This window comes from Podarcis erhardii (assembly GCF_964252035.2).
Source record: "Podarcis erhardii genome assembly, chromosome: 6".
Lineage (NCBI taxonomy): Eukaryota > Metazoa > Chordata > Lepidosauria > Squamata > Lacertidae > Podarcis > Podarcis erhardii.
The window spans coordinates 63,946,516-63,973,996 of NC_138510.1; the positions used below are offsets into that span (position 1 = coordinate 63,946,516).

At 43.8% G+C, this 27,481-nt stretch overlaps 1 long non-coding RNA gene across 3 annotated transcripts in view; it reads right to left on the bottom strand.

Annotated features, from left to right (window-relative positions):
- Positions 1-2,293: 2,293 nt before the first annotated feature.
- The window catches only part of LOC309344671, a 37,754-nt gene continuing 12,566 nt past the window's right edge, over positions 2,294-27,481 (bottom strand). For 2 of the 3 annotated variants that reach the window (XR_014157833.1, XR_014157834.1), the window contains 3 exons: positions 22,547-22,675; positions 9,492-9,612; positions 2,294-2,456 (listed from right to left, as the gene is read on the bottom strand). This is a non-coding gene — a long non-coding RNA (uncharacterized lncRNA). Of the gene's footprint in view, positions 2,457-9,491; positions 9,613-15,198; positions 16,218-22,546; positions 22,676-27,481 lie in introns of those variants that run through there. The other variant, XR_014157835.1, reaches the window with a different exon arrangement.

Consider the following 27,481-nt stretch of genomic DNA (forward strand, 5'->3'; position numbering starts at 1 on the left):
AGCAACACCCGCTGAGTTATACACCACCCTATTTTAGAGACTAACAGTGCAAACCATGTATAGTCAACAATAAGTCCTATTGGGGCTTACTCCCAGGTAAGTAGGGTTAGGATTATAAAATGAGGGATTTGGGGTTTGGTGAGCCAAATCGTTGCATTCTTGTGCTATACCATCCCTTGTCCACACTGGAGTTTACTGTGTGTTGGCAGCGGTTTGAGTTCCCATTTAATTTGGACAGCCCACATGATGTTACGCTTGAAGGACACCTGTCTTGATGCAGACCAATACATCTACTCTCCTGGAATAATTATTTCCTTCTGACTTTAGTGTGCTGCATACACACACACATATAGCAAGAGCAATTTGAATGGACATAAAGCAGCATTTGTTTATTATTATACCTCCCCCTTCTCCAAGAAGCTCAAGGTGGCATCCATTGTTCTCCCTCTCTCCATTTTGTCCTCACAACAACCCTGTGAGGTAGGTTACACTGAGAGACAGGGACTGGCCCAAGGTCACCCAGTGAACTTCAGGGCTGAGTGGGGATTGAACTCTGGTCTCCCAGGTCCTAGTCTGACACTTTAACCACTACACCACACTGGCTCTTTCCAAGTGGAACTAGGGTGGTCAGATACAAAAGAGGCCATAGCTGCTGCACTTTAAATTCCCTCTTCTAAACCATGACTGAAGATGAAGGAACCCTGGCCTCTTTTGTATCTGTCCATTCAGTGAGAATCTTGAAACCGAAATTGAACTATAAACAATGATGTTACATTCCGAGTCTGGTTGAAGAAGAATGTCCTGTGGTATCAAAACTAGCTAAATCATTGCAGCATGAACTTTTGCAGATAAGAGCCTGTATTACCAGATGGGGACAGTGCAGCTGATAGTTCTTTAAAGTATAGGAAGATTTCAACCATTACTGTACTACCTGAATTACAACCCATGTGGATTTGCAGGAGAGATCAAATTACCCCACCTTCTAAAACCAAGGAAACAAAATAATCTCAGCAAGGTATAGAGGGAAATCCAGATTTAAATGGAGAGTGGGGAGTTGTTTGCCATGTGGCTAACTGAGCCCCCAAATTATACGAAACTAGAGAACTTTTGCCTGAAAAGAAAACAATTCCATACATGATTAGACACAAATGATGCTGTTGAGTCACAGGCCAGACTTGCTGCATTTGGCTGAACAGCAAATTACATGCTTTCCTTCCCAGCTAAAAACACCTGTCCAACTAGATCACCAGGTTACTTCTGAAGGAAAAAAACAAACAAACCAAAAAATAATTCCCTTGGAGCCATCCTTGTGGCACCATGGCAATGTACTATAAGAGAAACTGGTGGCCACATTCTGTGCTTTGCCATCTGCATTGTACATGATTTAAGAGAAAACTCTCCATTTGATCTCTTGGTCACACCCAAAACGTACTTTGGAGGGCGGACTTTCTTTCTCCAATCTCACTCCACAATGCCCCCCACATGCTCAGGGGCAGCAGACCAACTGAAGATCAGTTGCTGGAGAGGAATAGGAGGAAAGGGCTATTGTCTTAAGGCAGGGAGCATCTTAATTTGCCCAGAGATTTGTGTAGTAGCTGGATGTGGTGTGTGTGTGTGTGTGTGTGTGTGTGTGTGTGTGTGTGTAAAAAGGAAGTTAGGGGCCCATACATGCACCATCACAAAAAGGACAAGACACAACAGACCCGCATGCAATTGCACAAGCTTATTTATATGCACAGATACAAATTTAGAAATACAGTCATACCTTGGAAGTCAAATGGAATCTGTTCTGGAAGTCTGTTCAACTTCCAAAATGTTTGGAAACCAAGGCACAGCTTCCAATTGGCTGCAGAAAGCTCCTGCAGCCAATTGGAAGTCGCGTTGGACGTTCAGGTTCCAAATAATCTTCACAAACTGGAATACTCACTTCCGGGTTTGCAGCGTTCAGGAGCCAAAACGTTCGACTCACAAGGCATTTGGGATCCAAGGTACGACTGTAATTGCTATCATTTGCATAGAAATACATCTCGCCCTAGTGGGGAAGACAGTGACCTGTGTGCTTGCTCTGTCTACTGTCCAAATGCTGGCTGCTGACAGGTAGGTTCCAGATCCCATTTCCCCTTCTGAGAGTCCTTTTCTTTAATCTGATCTTGGGACTGGAACTGGAAAGGCCTTCCAGCAGAGGACACCTTCAAAGAGAGGTGTTTCCTTTGACAGCCCTTCAAAAAGTGGATTATTATTCTCCGTAAAGTATGAAACATGACCACCCTCAAGGAGATGGAGGTAGGTGTGTGTGCACAGGAAAGAGACAAAGTACCTTGCAGGGTCCCTGCCTACAGGCCCTCCTAGCAGCCTCCTTCTGTGAAACATCTGGCCAACCATTGTGGGAAGCTGAATGCTAGATGAGGGGGGCTTTAGGACTGATCCCAGCAGGCCTCTTAGTAGGACTTCCAATTCTAGAACGTAAAGCAGTACAATGGAGTATGCAATAGAGTATATAAGTACATAAGTGATACAATTAATAATACATGTAAAAATTATTAACGAGACTATATTGTACTGGATCTTATTGGTTAATTTATCTCTTTCTTTCCTTTCAAATTATTCACATTCCTTTCCTTTGACATTATTTTTTTCCACTGAAAACTTTTGAGATATGCTTCTCGTCTTTATTATTTGCTTTGGGGGAAAGAACAAAACAATGCAAAGCTCATGAAAAGAGGCAGCGACTCTCATAAGGCAGGCTATTGAAACAGGGGGATTCAAACACTTGATTATACCTACAGAAGAATGGTGGTGCCATTTGGCCCCCTAGGGACTTTTGCATTTAGAGTAAAAATGTTGAATGCTCTGCACAGCAGACCCTTTTTCAGCTTTGCGAAGCAAGCGCTTAATATCTCTGAGTCATGGAATGCTTAGAAAGGCATGAAGCAATTAGCCAAGCAGTATGTTAAAAAGAAAATCAAGTCAAACCAGTAATATTTTTGCATGGTTGCCAGGTTTTCCTTTTTCTTTATTAGCAGAGCTGGCAGCTGCCCATCTGCAGGACAGCAGCCAAATGGTCTGACAAGATGGAAGGCAAAACCAGCCATGGCAGCAGAACATCATGTATGCAAAACAGAGGTTGCCACCAAATCCCTGTAAAGTGTGTGCATGTGAGTGAGTGATTCAAAGTGGAACATGGGTAGATAGGCTGATAAAATACAGCAGAAAGCCTTAAGCTCACTCTGTATGTGAACCCTAGAATATACAACACAGAGGGGCCCCCTCCTGAGGGTTTTTTCATCCAGGCTACAGCAGGGAGGGAGGAGAGGGTAACTTTTTTCCCTGCCACATCTCGTGGGATTCTAGTAATTATCACATATGAACCCCCATTGGATGCAAATGGAATAATAATAATAATAATACCACCAGCACAACTGCAAGCACCTTTAAACTCAATTTCCCAAGGTGCCAAGCCAAGGAAACTCAGCAAAGGTGGAGCAACAGGGTGGGAAGCAGAGAGACTGCCATTTTTATTTTATTTTTTGGGGTAGGTGTTGCTCATACAATGATAGTGTGTTAGTGGCAGATTTATATGTGTGGACTTGACTATCCACACATTGTTTCCTTCATTCGTTGTTCTGCAGTCCCTCCAAAATCTTGCAAAGCAAGCAACTCCTCCAAGGCTGCGCCTGACGTCTGTCATTGGACTGAGACATTGCACATGCATCTGATATCTCCACCCTGGAGCAGCCCCCCGCCCTGCCAGGCAGTATCAGCCCTGCGTGCGGCAGATAAGGCTGCAAGAGCATGGTGGGTGGATCTTATCATTTCTATAACCCTCATGATGTGCCAAGCATTTCACAGACTTTACTGTGTCGCACTCGCAACGAGCCTGTGCGACTGTTACTACCATTTTGAAAAAGAAGGGAGAGAGAGCAGTTTGGCCAAGGCCAGGCAGCAAAATGCTAGCTTTGAACCCGGATCCATGTCCACAAAACTCAATCTGCCAGCCCAGGCTCAGCTCTCAGGCAAGGTCCAGCAACCTTTTAGCCTGGGGATGTCTCTCTCAGTTCTCAGTCCAGCTCTCACCCCTTTTGTGGCCTGTGACCCACTGTAATCATGTGACCATTTCTGCCCTGCCCCTTTTCTTTAAAGCGCTATATGCAACACAATAAGCACAGAGGTCCATTAGAACTTCAGAGGAGACAGCCAAATTACCTCAGAATCTCTCTTATTCTGAGTATGGAATAAAACATTCCCATTTCTGTTCAAAGCTTTACATTTTTCTAAGCCCTTGGCTTCACAAGTTAATTTTAGATGTTCGGAATCCCCCACGTGTTAAGCATCCGTCCCATCTCATTGTTAAATTTCCAATACGTCAGCTTTTTAAAGAGCTACTTTCAAGTGCTGCCTGTAATATCTCATTGAAATTACAAATGCATTTTTAAAAATTTGCTTCTATTATATGCTTGATTATGCTTCAGACTCCATCCCAGAATGTGTGTGTGTGTCCTACAGCCTAATTCTTTCCATCTTCTAATTTTTATACTTCTGCAGATCTAAGATGCTCTCTTTTCTCTTCAAGATTGCCAAATGTACGTATTTATAATAGTGGTTACTTCAGAGGATAGCAGAACTATTCACATTTTTTCTAGAAAAAGAGGTGTGTCCACCATTAACACCTCCCTCATTCTCTTATACAGTAATGGCAATGGCGCCCACCTGATGTGCTGGAACTGGGTTCTGGTGAGTTCCGGATGAAAAAATGACCAAGTTTGACATCACTTTCATCAGCTTGGGATGGTGAGGAGGAGGAAATAAGTAGGCATGTAGATTAGAGGTTTTATGGTGCAGTGAGAAGTAGGATACATTGTGCCAGACACTGGAATGGCTCCTTTGAAATTTGACCAGAACATTGCATTCTACTGATTTCATGGTGGCTCAAGACCTTGGCAGTTGAGAATGCAAATTTATTTATCAAGACTTGGTGGGCTAGTTAAAGATGAAAATATGGTGCTCTGGCTAAGTCATTTTGTTATCTGGGGCATGATAATGGGGGGCTAGAAAAGAAGATGGAACTTAAAAGTCATCAACTGTAGGCATGTTTACAGAATTGACCACTATTATAAATATACGGACCCATTAAAAAGTTGAGTAGCAGCCACTTCCTTCCTAAATATCCCACCTGAAACAAATCCCTATAGAATTTATGGTGGGCGTACCTGAAAGTAATTAGGCACTAGGCTCAGATTGTACAATATATAAAGTATAAACTCTGCATACATCACATGTATAATAGAGTACATGTGAATACCTTGATTGCAGTTACAGTCTTACAAGGAGAACAAATCCCAATAATACAAAGGGACCCTGCTGGTCTTTTATCAACAGCAGCAAAATTTCAATTACAGTACACGATTGCTGGAAATGCAGCCAGACACTTTCCATGGAGGAATGGTTTGATGAAGTATTGAAAATACTTGATACAAGAGAATTCTTGAAAAGTGTTTCCCATTCCTAACACATATGGACAACAACAACAAGAAGAGAATCAGAGATGTTAAGTCCCATCCTTATTCTGTAACACGAGTACCAAAGTTTCAGAATGATTTGGGGGACAGACTGAGAGACTGGTGTTCTGATATGCTGAACCCTGAGAGTTAATTCTTCCAAGATGGCTCACATAAATAATTATATAAGATAAACATGAGAACTTGGGGGAAACCCTGCTAGAGCCCATCTAGTCCAGCGTTCTGTTCTCACAATGGCCAATCAGATGCCTATGGGAAGCCTGAAAGCAGGACATGAGCACAACAGCACTCTCCCCTCTTTTGTCATAAAACTTATGCAATGCCAGCCCAAGGTATTTTGCTGCCTGAAGTGGAATCTGAGCACTCCCCCAGAACCAACACTTCACAAAGTTCCCCTGCACTGTTCAGATTTCAATTCCTCCTGCCTTCATCTACAGCTATTCCAGTGTGCCTCCTCCCACCATTACCACCTGAAGCAGGTTGTTTCCTCTTGTCAATGTGGCAAGGCTGCCTTGATTAAAGTGAAATTTCCCTCAGGTTTCTACTTTCTTTCTTCTGGAACTTTCTCTTTGTCTTGAAAATACAAAGCGTCACTCTAGCGACTTGAGGCTTTCCTGTCAGCAACACCTGCAGTGATTCAACTTCTTCCACCCATTTCGCCTCCTCTTGGGAATTTCACACCAATAAGCTTTAACTGTTAGAATTTTTCTGCAAATCATGCAGTGAAATATGAAATCTACATAGATTTGGGTGGTGCTGGTGGTGGGTGGATCTCTACATGTGAGAGGTTCATTAATAAGACTGATGATATTAGGAATATAACTATTGCAGGTGTAATTTTTCTTTGCTTTATAGCAGGGATTTTGCCCCCCCCCCCGATGTTCTGGACCTACAACTCCTACCAGTCTCACCCAACATGGCATGTGGTCAAGGATGATAGGCATTGTAGTGTAGTACCTCAGGTTGTCCACCCCAGCTTTAAAGAATTTAAAGAAGGCTGAGAATGATTTAATGTAGAACTATTTCTCGTTGGGTTGATAAACAGCTTTTGTCGGGATGTTTTTAATGTCTGGTGTTTGTTATGTTTTTATATATATATTGTTCTGTATATATGCTGTAAGCTGCCCAGAGTGGTTGGGGAAACCCAGCCACAATGGGTGGGGTATAAATAAGACAAAGACGAGGAGGAGGAGGAGGAGGAGGAGGAGGAAAGATGGTGAGAGTTAGAAGATTATGGTTTTATAATTAAAGAAGGTTACAAACTAGGAGGGTCAAAAGCCCTGCATCTATGAGCTTCCTGGCTGAAACAGCATCTCTTAACCTGAAATAGCTCCGGCGACTATTTCTGATGAGAGATATGCAAAAAGTGTCATTATTTAATTTAAACACTAGGCGGCACTGGGCTTATTTGTAGCTAGATGGAGGCCCACAGATCTTATGGCTGTTCTGTTTTTGTCTAGACATTCTGACTAGTGTGCTCTCTAAGACGATGATGATGATGATGATGATGATGATGATTATCACCACCACCACCACCACAGTTATAGCATTAATTTCCTCCCTTTGTTTCAAAGGCCCTCAATGTAGTATACATGGTTCTCCTCTTCATTTTTTATCCTCACAACCACGGGGGAGGAAGTCAACTGCCCCCCCCATCAAGTAAATAAAAAAAAAATACTTAACTAACTGAGGTTTGTGTCCCCCCCCCCGTAAAGCTTGCCCCCCTAACATAAATCCTGGCTGTACCAGACAGAGAACCACCATGTGATGTAGGCTAGGCTGAGTGAGAGACTGTGACTGGCCCAAGGTCACCCAGCTGAGTGGGGATTTGAACCCTGTGGCCTCCCAGGTTCCAGTCCAACACTCTAACCACTACACCAGGGTCCATCTGCTTCAACCTCTGAGTGCTGCAAAGCACACTGGAGGGGGGGGTGTTCAAAGGGAGGGCTGAGATGAGCCTGTCGCCTTCAGATGCCTGCTCCTCCCAACACACACATCAGGGTATAAAGTATGAATGTGACAAAATAGGCATCTGGAAACACATATATCATACAGGTTAAAAGGTGTATGATGAGTTGCATCTCCTTTTGGAGTGGCTGGTGGCACTGTTTTCTCCATCTCTTTGTTCAGTTTAGTTGTACCTTACAGTGCAATCCTAAATGGGGCTGGACTGGGTGCAAAGAGGTAGATCTTCTGCCATTTCTAAAGCCCTGGACCAGCTGGAACTGGAGCAGGAGCAGGTGATATTGGGAGATCTACCTTAATTTTTAACTCCAAGCAGGTTTCTTTTGCAATCTCCCCAACTGATTCCACTAGGGGATGAATCCATAATTTACCCCCAGTCAACCTCACCTGCCCCTGCAGAATGCACATTTCAGAGCCCCACAACATCACTTGTGGTTGATCTAGGCTGGCCATATTTCCCATGGTGTCTGTGTGCTCTGTGAGAGGAGCAGCCTCCCTGTCAACAAGACAGGGCTGCTGTTCCTAACTCTCTCCATCCAGCAGATCATTTTAATATTGCTCCACGTTTGAAACTGGATTTCTCCTATTGATGTTGCAGATTCCTTCCCTAGAATGAAGTGTCCATTAGGGACAAATCTGGGGAAAACTTAAGTAACTAGGGGTGTGTGTGCAGTAATTCGCATAATATTTCAACAGATCAATCTGGAAAGAATCAGGAACATATGTAAAAGACAAAAACTAGGGTTGGCATTAATGTTCAAGACAAGAATTATCAGTCTGTGAATGAAAAAAATAAATAGCCACAAGATGGCACTAGAGATGTAGGGGAAGCACTGCAAATGTTTTGCTTCAAATAATATCACGATGGCCGGTTTTAGCTTTTCATTTGTTTGTAACATATTTTTTTTGCAGGATTTTCATGTGTGCAAAATTGGTGCACAAACAGTTTAAGTACCTAAGGTTGCTACTCTTGCAAAAAATGGAGCTGTACCACAGAGTGTTTATCTTTATGCTTTGAAAAATCACATACAGTACTTATTGCTCTTAGGTTTGAGTTTCTGTTGTTTTTTTTACCTTTTAGTGTTGGTTGTGTTATTTGTCCTGTGATATGCTTTTCAGAAACTGGTTGCACTTGAATTCTATTATCTAGAAATGAAGTGTGTACGGGCAACAGCAGAGAGAGCAGAACTGTGCAGCGATTAAATTTGCAATAGTGCCAAACACTGATCCTTGGTGTTAGAACCAGAGTGTTGCAACTACACAAGAACGTCTTCCTGTCGTTTGGGAAAACATTGAAGCTGTTTGTAAATCCACAACTGGTTTTCTATCCTGTAGGAAGGAAGCCCTTAAAAAACACACTGGGCCTTTTTTTTTTAATCAATATGTCCCCACCCGACCCCAATAATTTAGCTATCTTGTTGGCTTGTTTGAATGCCTTGCAAGTTTCTTTAGGCTGCAGTCCTATGAGTGAGCTCTGTTGACTTACTTCTGAGTAGACATGTATACAGAGATTGTGCTGTTTGTCCCACAGGCACCAACCCTGCCCCAGCCTCAGCCCTTGCCCTTTGCACACTTGACTGACTTTTACCCAGCTGCAGAGTGCTTAGCACTTAGTAAGCTCAACTGTCTGACCAGCCAAGGGATAAAATACAAACATGTTTGCTCTGAAAACAAGAATATGCAACATCCATACCCTTACAGATTTTTTGGACAGATGACTTGTGCCATCTGCTCACCCACATCTTTATTTAAATCAGTACAAGGGTCTGTCTTTCCTATATTCCCATCCACCTCCAGGGATCACTTTATTTTTGCAATCCTTTCCACAATCTGTGACATCTTTGCAAATCACACCTTCCTTGCAGAGGTGCCAACTTTTCAGCTGACCCCTGTAGCCCTCCCTTCAACAAATATTTTTTATCAGCAGCAGTTAGCAGGTGATGATGTTTACTTCCACACCAGGGCAAGAGACAGGAGAAGGACAGGCCGCTTGCTTCTTGATGCCATTACCTGATCTGCTGTGATGTCACAGCAATATCAGAGGTCCTCTGGTCCCCATTGCCTTGACTGCTCTCTTCTCATGTGTTGCTTCCACTTCAGCTCTACAAAGGCATTGTTTCTCTGCAAGAATCTGAAAACCAAATCAAAACAATTGTTCCATATGACTCAACACAGAAAGAGTAGAAGTTATATTGCTTGATTTTATATTGCTCTAATGTTTCCATATGAATTGTTGCATGATTAGTTTGATTTCATGGCCCATCTGCACTGTATATTTATAGCAGCAACATACCCCTTTAAGCATGGCTTTCTGGGAGCTGTGGTTTTTTTAAGGGTGCTGAGAGTTTCCTTCAAAGAGCGACAGTTCCCTGGAAAGAGGGATTGACTGCTAAGTAACTCACCAGTACTATTATCTCTGTGAGGGGAAATAGAGGTTTCCTAACATCTCTCCGCCTCCAAAAGCTCAATAGCAGATTTACACTTTTGGGAATATGTTCCCTGTAGGTGGGGACTTTTAATTTCTGGCTTTCTCTTGTTCTTCCACTGCCTTTTTAAACTGTAAAATGGTGCTGCTTGGATGCTAGCCAATTAAGATAAGCTTTGCTGGGTTGCCATCATTATGGTTCAATTAAATAAATTTTAGTCAGTAAATCACCAAACTGATTGATTAAATTCCCACTAATTGTGCACCTGCAGAAAAATCAACAATCCTCATTTAAAATGAGAAGGTTCCCCCCCCCTTTTGACCAAAAAAAGGGCTTTTACAGGCTTCCCCAAAGTGAGGGATCTAGGAATAAGGTGCAATTACTACCCCCCTTCCAATTGTTTCATTATAGCAACCCATGTTCACACAATAATAAGTCTAAGTGATAGACTACAGCCCAGCCCGGGCTGTAAAATACAATAAATCATGAGCAAACCACATGGAAGAGGTATGTCTTTAGGGCCATCCAAAAGGCTTGAAGCATGGGAGACCACCACAGATCCAGCGCATGAAGGTCCCAAGGCTATGAGGCCACCACAGAAATGGCCCTCTCCCTTTTTCCACCAGGAGATCTATCTTCATCATCAGAGCGAAGGAAGCCTGGATCCTTGATGGGCCCAGCATGCTATTCCCATGCCTCTGTGGCTCTGATAGCAAGGTAGTTGAGTTCATGCCTGAGGATCCTTTCACCTTGCCCAAACCTGCTTGTCCCCACATGGAGCAGCTTTACCCTGCTGGACCACAGCCTAAACTCCTATGAAGAGCTGGGAATTTGTCCGGCTGGCTTGGGGAGGGGAAGCCACAATTAACCGGGGTGGAGGAATATTTCATTAGACTGAGAGAATTTTAGTAGATTGACTTGCATCCCTATAACTATTTATTGATCACACTCGAGCCTATTCTTGCTTTAGAAATTTGAATGGCTTCCTAGCAAATCTCCCACCCATTACCTGGATCCAGTCCAGACCTCCTTAGCTTCACCACACTACTATAGGATTGGTGTTCCCAGACCAGGCACTTGGCTCAAATCCCGGCAAAACATCTGCTGCCATAGGTAATCTGACCCCAAAGATCAGACATTTTTGACGCTGTATTAAGTAGCAGTGATAAGAGGAAGGCAGCAGCTAAGGCCGGGGAGGGGGGCCTGAGCAGTGCTGGTGCCATCCACTAGAATTGCCAACTTTAGAGCTCTTGTGCTTTTCAGAGCAGGCAAAAATTCAACAGGTGTAGCAGGCTTTCACAGTAGGCAGAGGAAGCAACAAGGGCAACATTTCTGGCTGTTGTGAAGCTGCAAACCTTGAGTATATGGGTTTCATTTAACTAGTGCTCCTTGCCAGAGCTCATGAAAGCAAATCCTCTGGCCAAGGAGATTAGCTATGGCAAGCAGTCCTGGCTTAAGTTAAGCCCTGGACATGAGTTGGGGGCAGAAAGGTGAATATGGCTTCTAGCAATCTCCCCCCACTCAAATGAGCAGCTGCAAGGTCTCTCTATCTTTGTCTGTCTCTCCCCCACACAGAGAGACACAGAAAAAGGAAAGTGTGTCTTATCTCCAAAGTAGAAGCCATGCTTGTGTTTTATTGTGGGTGTATTCTTCAACTCTTCTTGACACAATAACAGTGGATTAGTGGCAAATTTATTCTGCTTTATCAGTTGTTATGCGACGCTTCCCCAGTCCTGCCACATTTTGCTGTCCGGAGGAGTTGCAGCACAATAAATGTAGGACGACAAAGAGAAAAACAAAAACCCCTCAGACTCAGAACATTGTGGCAAGAAAAGTTATGGAACTTCTGAAGGAAGTTGCAGGGTCTGCACTGATTGGAAATGAAGTCGTATGATCACCCCAAAACGTCTGCAGGCACAAACAATATTGAAAGAAGATCATAAGCACAAATAATCATAATTTTTAAAAGGATGCTTGGAGGACTCCTGTTCTGTTTCTAGGTAGAGGCCAGTTCAGGTGAAATTCTGTCTTAAAACAGTTAGGTTACTTGCATACGATGCATATAATCCTGGGAACCATATTATGTTGAGAGTGTTGGTTGTGGTAGCTCTATGAGAGGCAAACTCTAGCTCCTGGGGGGTCTCTGGAGAAAGTCATGTGCTTTAATTGTATGACGTGGGTGTGATCTTAAAGGCACAGCGTCTGCTTCCAGCCCTTCAGCAACATCCTAGCATACCTCATGGGGCGATGGAAGGGGAATCAGCCCTAGGAGGTCTCACTTGAGCCAGAGATCCCAGTCCTCGACTAGGCTGCCTAACCCAGGACATAGGTTTAGAGGGATGGGGGTTCAGGGCAGCATAGTGGGGGTCCTGAGCAAGTGATTTTCCATTTCAGTTCCCATCTGTGAAATGAGAGCAACGATTTTTACCTAATGTAGGAGGCTATTAGGAGGAGGGAAAACACAAGCAGGATAATAAAGCACTTTGCAAAAATCAACGCTTCAATCCTATGCACACCAACCCAGGAGGAAGTCTTGTTGAGCTCAGCAGGAACTTGCACCTGAGCAAACATACTTTGGGCCTTGCTGCACTTTACAGTATCTCTCTCGATTTCCCAGCCGTTTCTCTTCTGAAAACTTTAAAGCTTCATCCAGACGTCAGGAAGTTGCTTTGGCAGGAGTGAGCAACACACTCTTTGTCCTGCGCGACTCAAAGATGTCCTCATTCCACACAGGCAAAAAAAATTGCTCTTGCCTCCTTTCCCCATCCCAGCAGGCCTTTTGAACAGCAGTTTCCCATGTTGTTTTGTTTGCCTTGATAATCTAGCTGGACGTGGGGGCTGACACAGACAAACAGCACCCAGCCCTTTTCAAAACACGCTGGAAGGTGGCTGCAGTTCACGAGAAACATTTTGTGTCAAGATCACCACAGGGGAAAAATATCAAATGGCAGAGGACAAGGATATTCTATCAGCCTTTGTGCAAAACTGTGTTACTTTTTCCCAAGGCTTCAGCAGCTAAAAAGTGTGGACCAGCGAGCAGCACAAGAGGAATGCCTTGTCTCCAATGGGTGCCACTTGTGGGATATAAAAGGATATTGTTCAATGGGCCAAGAGCTCTACTTGAAACACTGTACCAGATGACCTTTCAGGAACATGAATAAACATTCTGCTTAAAAAAGAAGGATGAAAATTTTGCAAGCTACAACTTGGAATTAAATCATATAATCCAGGCTCCACCCCAGATTGTGGATAGTGGAGAACAAAATATCACTGCAAACAACAGTGCCATTTTTAGTTCCTTTCTCTTTAACGGCGGACACTTTGGGTGCCAAAGGAATTAAGGAAGTGGCAATAACTAACTGCCTGTTATAGTTTAACTTTCTTTCCTTTTTTTGCCTGCCTGATCGGGACAACCAAAATACCCAACCGTTTTTTGTCCTTGAAAAACGTACCAGGAAGTGCAGGTTTGCTTCAGCTTTGTACAGTCACTCCCTTCCAGGAAAAGCAGAGACTCTGCTTCTGCCAAGTCAGTCTTGCTCTTGCCTCATTAAGTTCCTGAGCAACCTTTTCCGAGTATCTGCTGTGGTTTCTCCCCTCTCTCTTTCTGCAGAGGCCAATTATAAGCAAAGGCTTCAATGGCAATTGGAGGTTGCAAAGCGGTGCAGATCGCAGAGGCCAAAATACTGCAAGCACTTATGAAAGCTTCGTTCTGTCGAAAGCTGTCAGTTTATGCTCCTCACCAACCTTCCACGAGGACCAAGTTAGATATGGCAGGGGTCAGCAACCTTTTTCAGCTGTGAGCAGGTCCACAGTCCCTCAGACCACGTGGTGGGCCAGACTATACTTTTTTTGGGGGGGGGGGTAATGAATGAATTCCTATGCCCCACAAATAACCCAGAGATGCAATTTAAATAAAAGGACACATTCTACTCATGTAAAAACACGCTGATTCCTGGACTGTTCGTGGGCCAGATTGAGAAGGCAACTGGGCCGGATCCAGCCGTCGGGCATACCCCTGAGATATGGCATTTACCTTGCATCTATGCAAAGATGCACTTGGGTTGCAATCCTAACCATGCCTGCTCAGAATTCAACTGCTACTGAATTCAGTGGGACTTATTGGAGACTCTTGAGAGTCCCATGGACTGCGAGAAGATCAAACCTATCCATTCTTAAGGAAATCAGCCCTGAGTGCTCACTGGAAGGACAGATCCTGAAGCTGAGGCTCCAATACTTTGGCCACCTCAGGAGAAGAGAAGACTCCCTGGAAAAGACCCTGGTGTTGGGAAAGATTGAGGGCACAAGAAGAAGGGGACGTCAGAGGACGAGATGGTTGGACAGTGTTCTCGAAGCTAACAACGTGAGTTTGACCAAGCTGCGGGTGGTAGTGGAAGTCAGTAGTGCCTGGCGTGCTCTGGTCCATGAGGTCACGAAGAGTCGGACACGACTAAACGACTAAACAACAACAGCATTCCCAGGTAAGCGGAGTTAGGATTGCAGGCTTAACTCCGCTTATGCAATAGCCCTGTGTGTGCGCGCTGCTGTCCAACATTTTGTCAGTAAAATTATCCGCATCCAGCCTGGTAGCTCTTGTCTTCTATTCTGCTGCATTAAAGGTGCAGATTTAGGACGGCCATGTGAATGAAGACGACACACATCTGCCAAAATCCCTTCTGGATAACTATTAAAGGTGCAGAAGCTTTGTCCTGTTTTCCATCTAGCTCCCTCCCCCTCCAATTTTGGGGGGCCCAGCACTGGTGTGAGGAGACAGCTCTCTCTATGTTTCAGCACTGGGACAAACCTCTCCCAGCTCGAAGGATTCATCCTTCTGAGAATTTCACAGAATGACAAATTCCACCCAGTTCAATTTTTCACGTCTTCGATGCACTCTAATGAGAACAACCGGAGAGAGGGAGTCCAGTCAGCCCAAAGCATTTCACTGCCTGAACTAAAGGACAAGATGTCTCTCCCACTCCCAATTCATGTGCAGAATCCAGCCATCCTGGCAGGTGAATCTCATTTCAAAACTTCTTTCAGCATCTTATTTCAACATTCGCAGATATTGCAGCGATGTGCAGACCAAAACAAGATTAACACATTCTTTTGCCTTGCCCTTTCAATAGACACGGCACCGTTCATCACCACTCAGCTATGTATGTAACTTGCTGGGCCAGACGCACTCTCAGCCTGACCTATTTCACAGGGTTCTTGGGTGGATAAAATGGGGGAACACAGGGAAATGCCTTTCACCAAGTCAGACCAGCGTTCAATACCATCAGACTGGCAGTGGCTGATTCGAGGCAGGAATCCTCCCCAGCCGTATTGGGAGATGGTGAGGTTTGAACTTGAGACCGTTTTGCATGCAAAGTAGCTACTCTGTCCCTGAACTATGGCCCTTTGGAGCCTTGCCTTGAGTTTCTAGGGAGATATAAGTAAGATAGCATTACAACTGCAATGCTAAGTGACTAGTAAGGGGAAGTATCCAGTGACCGAGGGGTCAAGTTGTAGGGTCTGAGTTGTCTTGCACAAAAATGCTGCTTTACTTGCTGCAGCACAAGCCTTTGTTTACACCACAGCCACTGAAGCAACACTATACAACTGGCCTGTTGAGATGCTGCTCAGCTAAGGGAGGACAGAGCAAACTGTGCAGGCCTAAACGGGTCAAACCCTTTGGATTCCTGGCAACGACCCTGATGGCAGCCTTGCAGGGCCCATCCCAGCCCCTCATATGCCGTGACCTTTTCCACCCCTTGCTCTGCAGGTTCTTGCGTGCATGCTGACCACAGGGCTTAGTCGCCAAGCTCAATGCGGTGGTCCTCCCTCATAAGCAGCGCAGAGGGTAAACAAACAAGCAGCAGAAATTACACTGCGGAGCGCCCTGGACTGGTTGCTCCCCATCACTCTGCACGGAGCAGAGCTTTGCAAGCGACGGCAGTTCACGGCGTAAACAAGCCTCCCCAGTGGACTGCCTTGACCCAGACTTTGAGGAAAGCAGCTGGCCAACTGCCCGTGCTCTCATGTTCAGCCATATGGCTCAGGAGCAGCCAAACAGGCGAAGAGGGTTGCATTTTCCCAGCTGTGTGATCCACTCTCTATGCTTGGCCAAGAATCCGCATGCAAGCCCAGCGAGGAGAAGAAAGGACGCAGCAGCTCCAGCGTGCTCCCCCTGCAATAGAAACCAAGACTCTGCAGGTTGCCAGATGTCTCGTTATTTTAATAGGCATTTGTAATGCTTGAGAGCTGGTTTCTCTTCCAGAATATTACAGCAATTATTGCTGCAAGATCCTTCTGGTTCAGTCAGTCTGCCAGTCTGCAGAGAGAAGGATAATATCAGTCTGGGGGCTTGGGTCTAGCCTGTTGGCCTCAGTTGCTCACCCCAACCCCCCTGTCATAAACCTTAGCGCCTATCTAGGTATCCTTTATAATGCACATGTATGATTATTTATGCTCATGATGGCTATAGGAAACCCCACGTTCAACACCGTTTGAGCCTGCTAAAGTTTCTAGATAGACATACTGCTTCATTTCCATCAGCACCTGTTGCGTAGCTTCTTGCTGAAATTCTAGGGCCTCTGAAGAAATATTTTTTTATTCCTGCTTATATGTGCTCATGATGGTATCAGGCCAGTCAAATGCAATCCCAGTTTCAGTGCTGTTTGCATCTGAAATTGTTTTGGAGTAATCGCATGGCTTCCGTTCCAGTCAGTGCATATCCCGTAACTTGTCGCTGAAATTCCGTAACTTTTTGTTACCACACATGCTCTGGTTTTGGGTTTGGTTTTGTTTTTAAACTTTTTGGCCTGCTTTTCATAGAATGGTAGTATTGTAGAGTTGGAAGGGACCCAGAGGATCATCTAATCCGATCCCATGCATTGCAGGAACCTCAACATGCAGTTCCCCATCCAATTGGAAACCATACTGGACCCTGCTTAGCTTTGCAAGCTATGCTAGTTCCTGCTGTGCCACTAGGAGGACATAGTGCTATAGTTCAAGACTGCACCTCCAGACAGCAACAATGCAGTAACATCGTAGAAGCATCGCAGAACAAATTATGAAGAGAAATGATGTGTGGACAGTCCAGTATAAACCCACTGCTGATGCACTATTATTGCATCAACTACATTGTGCAAAATGCACCTGCCAAAAAACAACATTCTGGAGTGACCCGTTATGCACACCCCTTAATTACCCCCTTGGCTTTCTACTTCTCACCCTGTGCACAGCCAATTATGTTCTAAGAGGGGTCCAACTTGTTCTCGCCCTGACAGCTCCCCATTGCTCAATATGCCCTTCAAGTAAAGGCAGCATTCCCCCTCTAGCAAGGCTTCCTTCCTGGGCAGAGAAGCTCCTGGCAGCAGCTGCAGTGCATTGCCAAGCAAACAAAATGTCCTTGGGGCATTTTATTCAAGCTATGCCATGACGATGCTTATTCCTTGGAAATCCAGTGAGGTCATAGCCGCTGGAATTGTCCAGCAACAACCTGGTTACGGATTATTTATTTACCATCAAGCTGTAGTTATTGATTTCAGGATTTTGCATGAGCCAGGGTTACTGTGGGCAACGTGAGAATGGAGGGGAAAGTGTAATAAATTCCTATGTTTTCCTGACTTCTGTTTCTTGTGAACCGCAGGGCTAGTGGGCAGGGATTGGGCTGCTTCCATGCCTAGGACACTGCAGGAAAGATACAAATGCTAATAACCAGTAGTGTGGTAACTGGACAGTGTAGTGTACTGGTTAGAGTGTTGGGTTAGGACCTGGGAGATGAGGGTTTGAATCCTCACTGAGCTTTGAAGCTCACTTACTGAGTGACTTTGGGCCAGCCCCTGCTAGCCCACCTCACAGGGTGGTTGTGATGGTAAAATGGGGAGAGTGAGAGTTTTGTACACCAGTTTGAGCTCCTTGGAGGAAAAGATAGGTTATAAATATAAGAATAAATAATTGCATGGCATAGTGTAACTTTACTTTTTTATTATTAAAATAAATAAAAGAACCACCCTGGGTTGCTTCACCCTGGGTTGCTTTGTGAGGCTGAGATGTAAAAATAAATAAAAATAACGGTGCTGTTGAAAATATTTTGTATTGGTTGAATTTGAAAAAAATTGATATTGCAACCTAGACACTAAAAAAGAATAGAGCAAGCCCCAACACTGGAGGGCGGGGTGGCCTGTATTTAATTTCCTCTCTGGGACCCTGCAGAAAATATCCATGCTTTCTTCTTTTGTATGGACGTGTTTATATAGGAGTGGAGCACAAGGCTTTTACGCTGCCGTGACGTGTCTAAAAGAGGGAAACTGTGCGGTTGGGGCAAAGCTGTAGAGTCAACAACAGGAAGGATGCAGTACGGTGACTGCAACACGGGATATAGTCGAGAACTCATGGCGTGGAAGAAACTGGGCTGGCAGCAATTGCATCAGTAAGGAGGGGTTTTTTTGCAGGTAGGTGGGGAGGAATAACCCATGAAACAGGAAGAGAAACAGACAGAACTCATTGTCCCCAGTAAAGAAAATAAATAACAGCTCCCTTGTACTCTGTAGGTATCTAATACGTCAAGAATTCAAGAGTGAGCTTTCAGAGACGCATCTTGCTTCAAAACCAAGTTGCACCTTTGCATCTTGTATGCTTAATACCACTTTTCTGTTAGTTAAATAGTTCATTTCTAATTGCTTGCTCGATTTATTAGGCAAGCCAGGACATAACCTAAGAAAGGGGTCGCCCAAATAGCACGGAAACTTCACATACATTTCCTCAGACATGGTTTTCTTTCAGCAGTTTCTCTCTACCCCAACCCCCCGCAAGCGTCATTTCTCACAGAACAAAAGAGGGTTTCCAGCCCTCATGAAGAAGGGAGCTGTTGCTGCTGCTTCCACTAGTGCACACTGCTCTCAGGGAAAACCCACACGAGTTGAAAAATTTCCTTCTGCAAAATGACAGGCCTGCAGTTTACTGACTGTGGAAATCTAAGATCAATGAAGGAAAGAAGATAGCAAGTTCCTGTTGGCCAGAATGGATAGTGTCATCAACAGCCCATCTGGGACATCCCATTTCTTTTTAGCCCTCCCACACTGACTGCCCATTTCTCTGGTAAACTGTCTAAGAATACCAAGGTTGCAGATTTTTTTGGGGTGATTTTTTTTTCTTAAAAAATGTTGAGGGGTACTCTCATTTTCCTACTCATAGTGAAATACTGCCCCTCAATGAGGCCAAACTTAGAGTCACAAAATGCTCAGGGGTATGCGGACCCCTGTGTCCCCCCAGAAAAAAAGCACTGGTTGCAGGTTTGATCCCCGTTTGGGACAGCTGCATATTCCTGCATTGCAGGAAGTTGGACTAGATGAGCCTCAGGATTCCTTCCGACTCTACAATAGTATGGTTCTATGATTCTAAGAAATGGAGCCTTCCCATTAACATCTACACAGCAGCATACAGATGTGTGTGTGTGTGAATGAATAAATAAATATGAACTCTTGTTCACCTCTGTACAGTACAAGACACTTCTGAAGACTCTCATGCCAGTGTTTGATCTACAAATCTAAAATATGCTTCATGCTTTTTAGGAATGCAACAATTGCTTGCTCAAATGCTTCTGGAAACAGAACAGGCGTGAAGTCTGAATGAATTTGGCTCACAATGAAAATAGGAAAAAGAAACACTGGTTTGCAGTCATCACTGTTACTAAACTGGTTTCCATTATCAGCTCCTCTGCCAACGTGACTGTTATGTACAGTCATACCTCAGGATGAATACGCTTCGGGTTAAGCATTTTCGGGTTGCGCTCTGGGGCGAGCCAGAAGTAATGGAGTGCCTTTCAAGAATGTATAACTTGCTGTTAAAATGGAATACACAAGACGAAATGGTTAAATCAGCTATGATAAAGTGGGCACAGGACATTGGGTATAATATTATGTTTGAGGACTGGGAAAGGTTGTGGACCACTGGGATGAACTTCACTGCATGTAATGCTTTGAAGGAAAATGTAATGAAAATGATATATAGATGGTACATGACCCCAGTTAAACTTGCTAAGATATACCATTTGTCTGATAATAAATGTTGGAAATGTAAAGAAAATGAGGGAACATTCTTTCACCTCTGGTGGACTTGCCCTAGGGTGAAGGCCTTCTGGGAAATGATATATAATGAGCTGAAAAAGGTATTTAAGTATACCTTCACCAAGAAACCAGAGGCCTTCCTTCTGGGCATTGTCGGCCAGAAGGTGTTAAAGAAGGACCGAACATTTTTCATGTATGCAACAACGGCAGCAAGGATACTCATCGCTAAAAATTGGAAGACTCAAGAACTACCCACACTGGAAGAGTGGCAGATGCAACTGATGGACTATATGGAACTAGCTGAGATGACTGGCAGAATCCGAGACCTGGGAGAGGAGAGAGTCGAAGAAGACTGGAAGAAATTCAAGATTTATTTTAAAAAATACTGTAATTTGGTTGAATGCTAATAAAGGATGCTAGATCATAAATAATTGTGCACCACTAAATTAGTGAGAATTAAGATGATAAGTAAATTTGAGGAAAAATTATAAACCTTTTGGAGAATTTATAGATTATACTTAAATGAATTTGACATAAGAGTGTAAACAAGATGATAAATTGCTGGCAAGAATTGGCAATGATGCAAATGGGAGCGGGAGGCGTGGGGAAGTCCAAAGATGTTATGAAAAGATGTTATAATATATGTTATACTGTTTTTTATTTTTGCATTTAAGTTTGAAAAACCCAAATAAAATATTATTTAAAAAAAACAGAAGTAACGGAGTGCATTACTTCCGGGTTTCGCCACACGCGCATGCGCAACTGTTAAAATGATGCCATGCGCAGAAGCGCCGAAATGTGACCCACACACGCGCAGACGTGTGGACACGGGTTACGTTTGCTTCGGGATGCGAACGGGCTCCGGAACGGATCCCGTTCGCATCCCGAGGTACCACTGTACTAAGCTTGGATCCTAGAACAATAGACAGTAGGATCCTAGAATGCATCAACTGATTGGCCTGCAGGAAAAGACCAATCAGGCTCCAGGAGGGAAGCAGAATCAGCCAATCAGCCAGGAGTCATTGTGTAAATAATGTATATAAAAGCCTGAGGTTTGGGGGGCAATTGATTCACTTTTTTACAAGCTGCAATAAAGAGCATGAAATCACTACAGGACTCCGAGTGTATTACAGTGACATTCCCTCTTGGAGCAGATAGTGGTTTGGGGGCACAGTTTAATGGGGGCATGAAGCAAGGCTTAAAGATTCAAGCCATAGTTTCCTCACCCCTGAATTAGCCTGATTCACAAAAGCCCTGAAGAATATAATATGATGGACCAGATCCTCTTGGCCATGGTGATTAAGGTCTGGGCATCTTGATGTTCTAGTTTCTATTTTTAACTCTTATGTTGAGCAGTCCACAAAAGTGGGAGGTGGCTGGGTTGTATCTGTGTGTGCTGTGTTGTGTCTTGCTAGTTAGCATGAGAAGGGGCTAAGTCCACAGAGCTGTATTGCTGTTAGGCAGCTGGTCAAACCACAGAAATGCAACTGGTAGAGAGGGCTCTGTGTGATGTCATTTCCCCTCCTCTCCTAGAATGGAAGGAGCATATAGTACTTCCTGTTCCCTTCTCTCTTCCTTTGTCCAACATTGGTTACAGACATGCCTCCGCCTGCTCCAGCTTTAGGCCCATGCCTGAAGCTGGTTATACTGTAAATATAAGTATTTTGACTGCGTAGTTTTTACTGCTGCCATTGTTGTGAACCAATGCATAATTATAAAGTAAGTAAATCTTATTTTAAAACTTACTTTACATGCTGTTGCCTGATTCTTTGTTAAGCGGGGTAAGAAGGGGGGGAAACCAGCTTACTTCTTTAGCTGTACATGCTCAAAGCAAGGCTTTACAGCCTAATTCCTTTTAATTCTGCTGCCAACAAGGATGGAATTTTGAAACTCTGTTCAACCCACACACGTGGGAGCCTGGAGGGATAAGTTGCAATTAATATAGCCTCTCCTACCCGTTGAAACCCATGCCATAATTGACACATTGCTAGTGAATAAGTATGTTGACATGATTTTGTTTTTAGGAGGCCACAGTGGAGCTAGAGGTCTAGTGCTCTTTTCATACATTGAATGTCTAGGATGGTATGAACTGATCCAGTTTAGTAAGAACATACTACTAATTATGGTCCACCTAAAAGCTTCCCAAGTTCCTGACTGAGTGCCTTTAGCACACACCAGGATGGCGCAACCCGGAAGGAAAGGTATCCTCTTGCTCAGGATCATTGCATCTTTCTGCTGCCTGTAAATAAGCCTGCAATTCCACCAATCTGCAGTGCCAAAAGTGCAAGGGCCACTAGGAACGAGCCAGGTCACTTTGATGACACGGAGCAACGACACGGATGAGAATGCGTTTGCCCACATGCTGAACTGATGTGTGTCTGTTTTATTTCTAAAATATAGCAACTGTTTCACCATGAATTTAGTGTACATAGCAAAAAACAACAACACACAAACCCACCAACCCTAAATGGCAGATAGTCATAAAGATGCTAAAATCAATCAGTCAATCATAATACAGCAGAATGGCATATCATAATTCACAGTCGGAGCCCTTTCACTACTACAAATCAACCACAGTTAGGCATCATACCTGAGATTTGCTGAAGGGGCAACTTCCAAGCTTGGTCGCTCACTCTAATTTTTGGAAATGAAGCACAGGATGTGAACACCAAACGACTTTTCTTCCCCATCCTTGAAACTCAAAGCAGATGCCTTTAGCCTATGGGAATAGAGGGTATATTATGCAGGGCTGCTATGCACTCCACAATTCTACAGGAGTGCAGAAGAAGTGTTTTTGTTTTTTCTTCTTTTCTATCCTGCCTTTCCTCCAAGGAGTTTAGGAAAGTGGTTCCCCACAACCTTATATTCACAATAACCCTGCAAGGTAGGTCAGGCTGAGAGATAGTGATTTGTTGAAGGTCACCCAGTGAGGTTTATGGCTTTGTGGAATTTGAAAGCTGGATCTGCTTGGTTTCTGATTTGACACTCAACTTCTGCGCCACACTGCAGGCTGATAAACCTCAACTTGCATTTAAAACTGAAACAAAACCCTAGCCCTGATGGCTATGCTTGGAAGTGTGTAAACAGGTGGCTGAACAAGATTCTCAGGAGCTGGCGTAGGGCTTCAGTGCCATGAACAGCTCCTTGTCTGTTCTGCAACTAGAAAAACCAGAATAAGTTATGCACAACAGTCAAAATTTTAGAAAATAAGATAAAACAATGCAAATTCTGAACTTGCATAATTTATACGGATAAGAGAATCCTAATGTTCTTGGTGCAACATTTGGATTGCCCATTAATAGAATTCTACATGTTTTTGGACAGGGGAACTATCCTTGTAATTGCTGATGGCTTCACCTTTCCTGAGTTAGAAATAAGAGGAACACCAGAAAGCATGAGATTTATTATCACAGCATATTTGTTTTACGCAAACCACACACAATTTGCATAAATTTCAAGAGCATTTTGAGACTCTTCCCATCGAGCGGATGCAAACAACTTCCCAAAATAGCTTGGAAAACGAGTTTAGTTTTCTTTCTTTCTTTCTTTCTTTCTTTCTTTCTTTCTTTCTTTCTTTCATTCATTTCTGTACCGCCTTTCATCCAAGGATCCCAGGGCAGTTTACATTATAAAAGCACAAAAATACATAATATAGTAACAAACAAACAATACTGTTCCCTCCCGAGCAATAGTTGGGATTTTTTTTAGAAGCCCAGTTTATAAATGACAAGGAACTTTGCTCAATTTATTCTTGACATGGTTACTGTTCAAACAGCTTCCCTTACACAATTTACTATTTTCCCCTCCACCCCGCCCACAGAGCTCAAACAGATGGCTCTTGCTTTGACACGCAAGAAGCTTTTTCACTTTTAATGCACCTCTTCTGTTAGTCTACCTAGCTTAATGAAGCATGTGTGATTCTTACGGTTATACAAAGGGTGGCATAAGCCATCTAAGGACTCAGGTTTTGTACCTGTGCATCCCCTCTTTTTCACTTCCCACAAAAAGTTGTAATTGCTAATCACACTCTTAAAATTTCTTTCTGAAAATACATATACCTCTTCTCATATATATAAAATGTAACACCTCTGCCTGGCCTCAGTTTTGTAAATACATGGAGGTTTTCTCCCCCCATCAGGACTGCAAAGCCGTCAGTAAATTATCCAGACAAAATGACCTCAGCAAGCACTCCGCTTGCAGGGGGAATTGGTGTTTGCCCATACTTGAAACCACTAAGTCAAGTTGCTGGTCAATTGCTACTCTTCATTCAGCAAGTGCAGCTCTCATGGCTGTTTTGCTCTGGAGATGGCAGTTGTGCTAGTATAATTAGCGATAATGCCCATAATATAACAGGGGACGTCAACAGTTCCATTTCTGCCTCCTGCACCATTTTGAAATCCATTCCCGTCAACAGTCCCGATTCGACTGGGACACCCTGGAATGGCAGAAGCTACCCTGGCTTCGGTTTGGATGTCCCATTTTCGGTGCTGAGCTCTTGCATGAGTCAGCTGGCTCCCATGTGAGTTCGGCATTAAAAGATGTGTCTTTCACACTAAAGAAGGCACCCGAGCTGGAACCCATGGAGGGGGAGCTGCTGCTGGTGCAGACCAGGCCCAGAGGTTACGCCACTCCTGCTGAAGGAGGAGAAAAAAGCCAGTGAAGATGAGGATGATGAGGAGGAGCTGGAGGTGCCAGTGTGGTGCTTGCTGAGGGAGCTGCTGCCAGTCAGGGGCTGGGGTAGGGCAGCCCCAGCTGGCTCACACAGGAGCATGGTAGCGAAAGATGTGAGTCCCGATTTTGATCGGCAGAATGTTGGAGGGTACAGAAATCCCCACCAGTTTTGAACTTCTCCTCTGCTTTTTATTTCTTCTTGTCAAACTTTTTCCCTAGAGGCTTTGCATGTATTCTCTCCAATGCATGCTTCCTACAATTAAAACTGGAGTGCTCACAGGTCTCCCACACACTTCCATTATGTGAACGCTGCATGATACAACAGGCACAAACAGCTTCACAAGTAACTAGGGTTCTTTTTATTTAATTTACGCAACTTTCCTCTTATAGTAGCTCCACCATTTCCAGGCTCAGTTCAAAAGGCTGCTTATCTTCAAAGACCTAAACTGCTTGGACCCACAATACTTCTGTTGGTGGCAAGGGAAAAAAATAGGTATAAAAAGGAGAATTCCTGGATGCTAAGATCTTAGTTTGGGGGCAAGTAATCTTTGGTGAGAGAATCATAACATAAGCAATAGAGTAAAGCATGGAAATATAGGTAGTTAGTCCTTTAAAATATGCCATTGTGAGTTCCAAAACTTCCCTCTTCCCTTAGCATAAAAAAAAAAATCACACATTTGGTAAGTTTAAAATGGTTTACTTACAAACTCTCCAAAGGTCAGATTCATTTGCTTTTCCATACAGCATTCATAAAAAGTCGCACAGGCAGTAAAACTTGGCCTAGTTACAGTGGTGAAAGTTCCTAAATTATTGATATAGGAACACCCGAATGGCTTGTGAAAGTCATGCAGCTAAGCTGGAGCAACCTGTTTATCCTCTTCACCCACTGAGCTTCTAAGGGAGACTGGAGGGGAACAGTGGCTTGATTAGCTAGTCCCTCCCAAGGTGAGCTAAGCCTGGCAGGACAGCTTATTCAATTGTCTTAAGTCCTTCGTGCACTAATTAGACTTAAGCAGGTTAGTTATGAGGTTGCTTATCCTGCAATTGAAAGGGCCATGTCCTCTCCATATTATTGCCTGCTCATTTAGAATCTCAGTCTCCGAAATCCTTCTCAGTGTCCCACTGCCACTTTCAGAGGAGCCCATTTTGCACAGGTGAATGTGCAGAAAGGTGTCCTCTGTTGTGGTACCCAGGATGTGAAACTCCCTGCTGCAGATGATCGATCATGTCCCTCCCTGTTTATGTTTTGATGACAGCTAAAGACGCCTCTGTTCTGACAAGTCTTTCAGCCAGGTGAGTCTTCTTTGAATTTATAGCTCCTGCTTCCCCAATTTTCTTTGCTGCTCCCTTTGTGTGGGTTAAGTTTTGAGTTAAATTTTGATATTTGTGGCCTTGGGCACTGCAATTTGAAATAGAAAGGCAAGATAGGAACATATGAATGAGCAAGTTGCAGAAAGCTCCCATGAGAAATAATCTTGGCTTGGAACATCCGAGAGTCAAGGTTAGGTTGTTTCTTTATGCCTTCATTGCATTAGCATATGTCCATGATTGGTCCCTCCATGGATATAACCTGCACAGTTGGCAGCCCACTACCATCCCAGCATGACCCAGCTCCACTCTGCACTATGAATACCTGCACTGTAAACTCTGGGCCAAACAAAACATTGCACCCAAATGCATGTCTATTTTTTAAATAGGAAAAGCAGCTTGCGGAGGGGGGAATTTAGAGTGCAAAAGCAGTGTAGGGCCCTTAACCCTTTCCTTGCCCACCATAACTTCTCTCCAGCCTCTTCCATCCCCCACCATTGGTGGGATTCAAATCACTCCCTTTGCCAAGCAGCTGTTGGGAGTTTCGCTGTGCACATTTCTGTATAAAGTGTCGTTTGGCCCGGAATCTGAATAACTGGATGAAACCTCCCCTCAATTATATTACATTACATAAGGCATGCTCCAATTTCCTCCAGTTGTATTGTTATTTATAGGTGTTGCATTGCATGACAAGGAAATAAGACAGGTCTGCAGAAACTGAGTAGTTAAGACTGCTTTGATTGTCAACTCTCTTTTTTTTGTCAGAAGCTTCGATTGAGCCATTTTGGTGGCTTATCTGGTTAGGAGAATCTGGAACTTCTGATTCCCATGTAGACTCTGTTCTTCGGGTAAATGAAAGACTTCAGCTTCTCCTGTCATGCAGACACATACCACCCATATTCTTCACTCCTCCACATACTCTCAGTTGGACCATTAAGGAAGTCATTCTCTGCGGTTTGCCAGGAAAGTGTCAGTGGCTTTCGCTTTGGCATGCGCATCATTAAGGGAAATAAGAGAACAAGCACTACCATCCTGATGGTTTGGATCACATGTGATTTCACATAAGCTGTTTTTTAAAAAAACCTAACCACTACAAATGCACCCGCACTGCTTTGAGGCAATTTAATATTGAATATACAGTGGTACCTCAGGTTAAGTACTTAATTCGTTCCGGAGGTCTGTACTTAACTGGAAACTGTTCTTAACCTGAAGCACCACTTTAGCTAATGGGGCCTCCTGCTGCCGCCAGAGCACGATTTCTGTTCTTATCCTGAAGCAAAGTTCTTAACATGAAGCACTATTTCTAGGTTAGCGGAGTGTATAACCTGAAGCGTATGTAACCTGAAGGGTATGTAACCCGAGGTACCAATGTATCTGAGATCAGGGCTCTTGAAATTTGCCCTGCTCTGCTGAAATTCATCTATCTCTTGGATTCTAAAACCTGAAATAGTAATTTTGATCTCATTTAAACTATTCTATGTTGGTTGATGTGGGGTAGCAGAACTTGGTATACCAGAACAAGCCACACCACAAGAGATATCTGTGA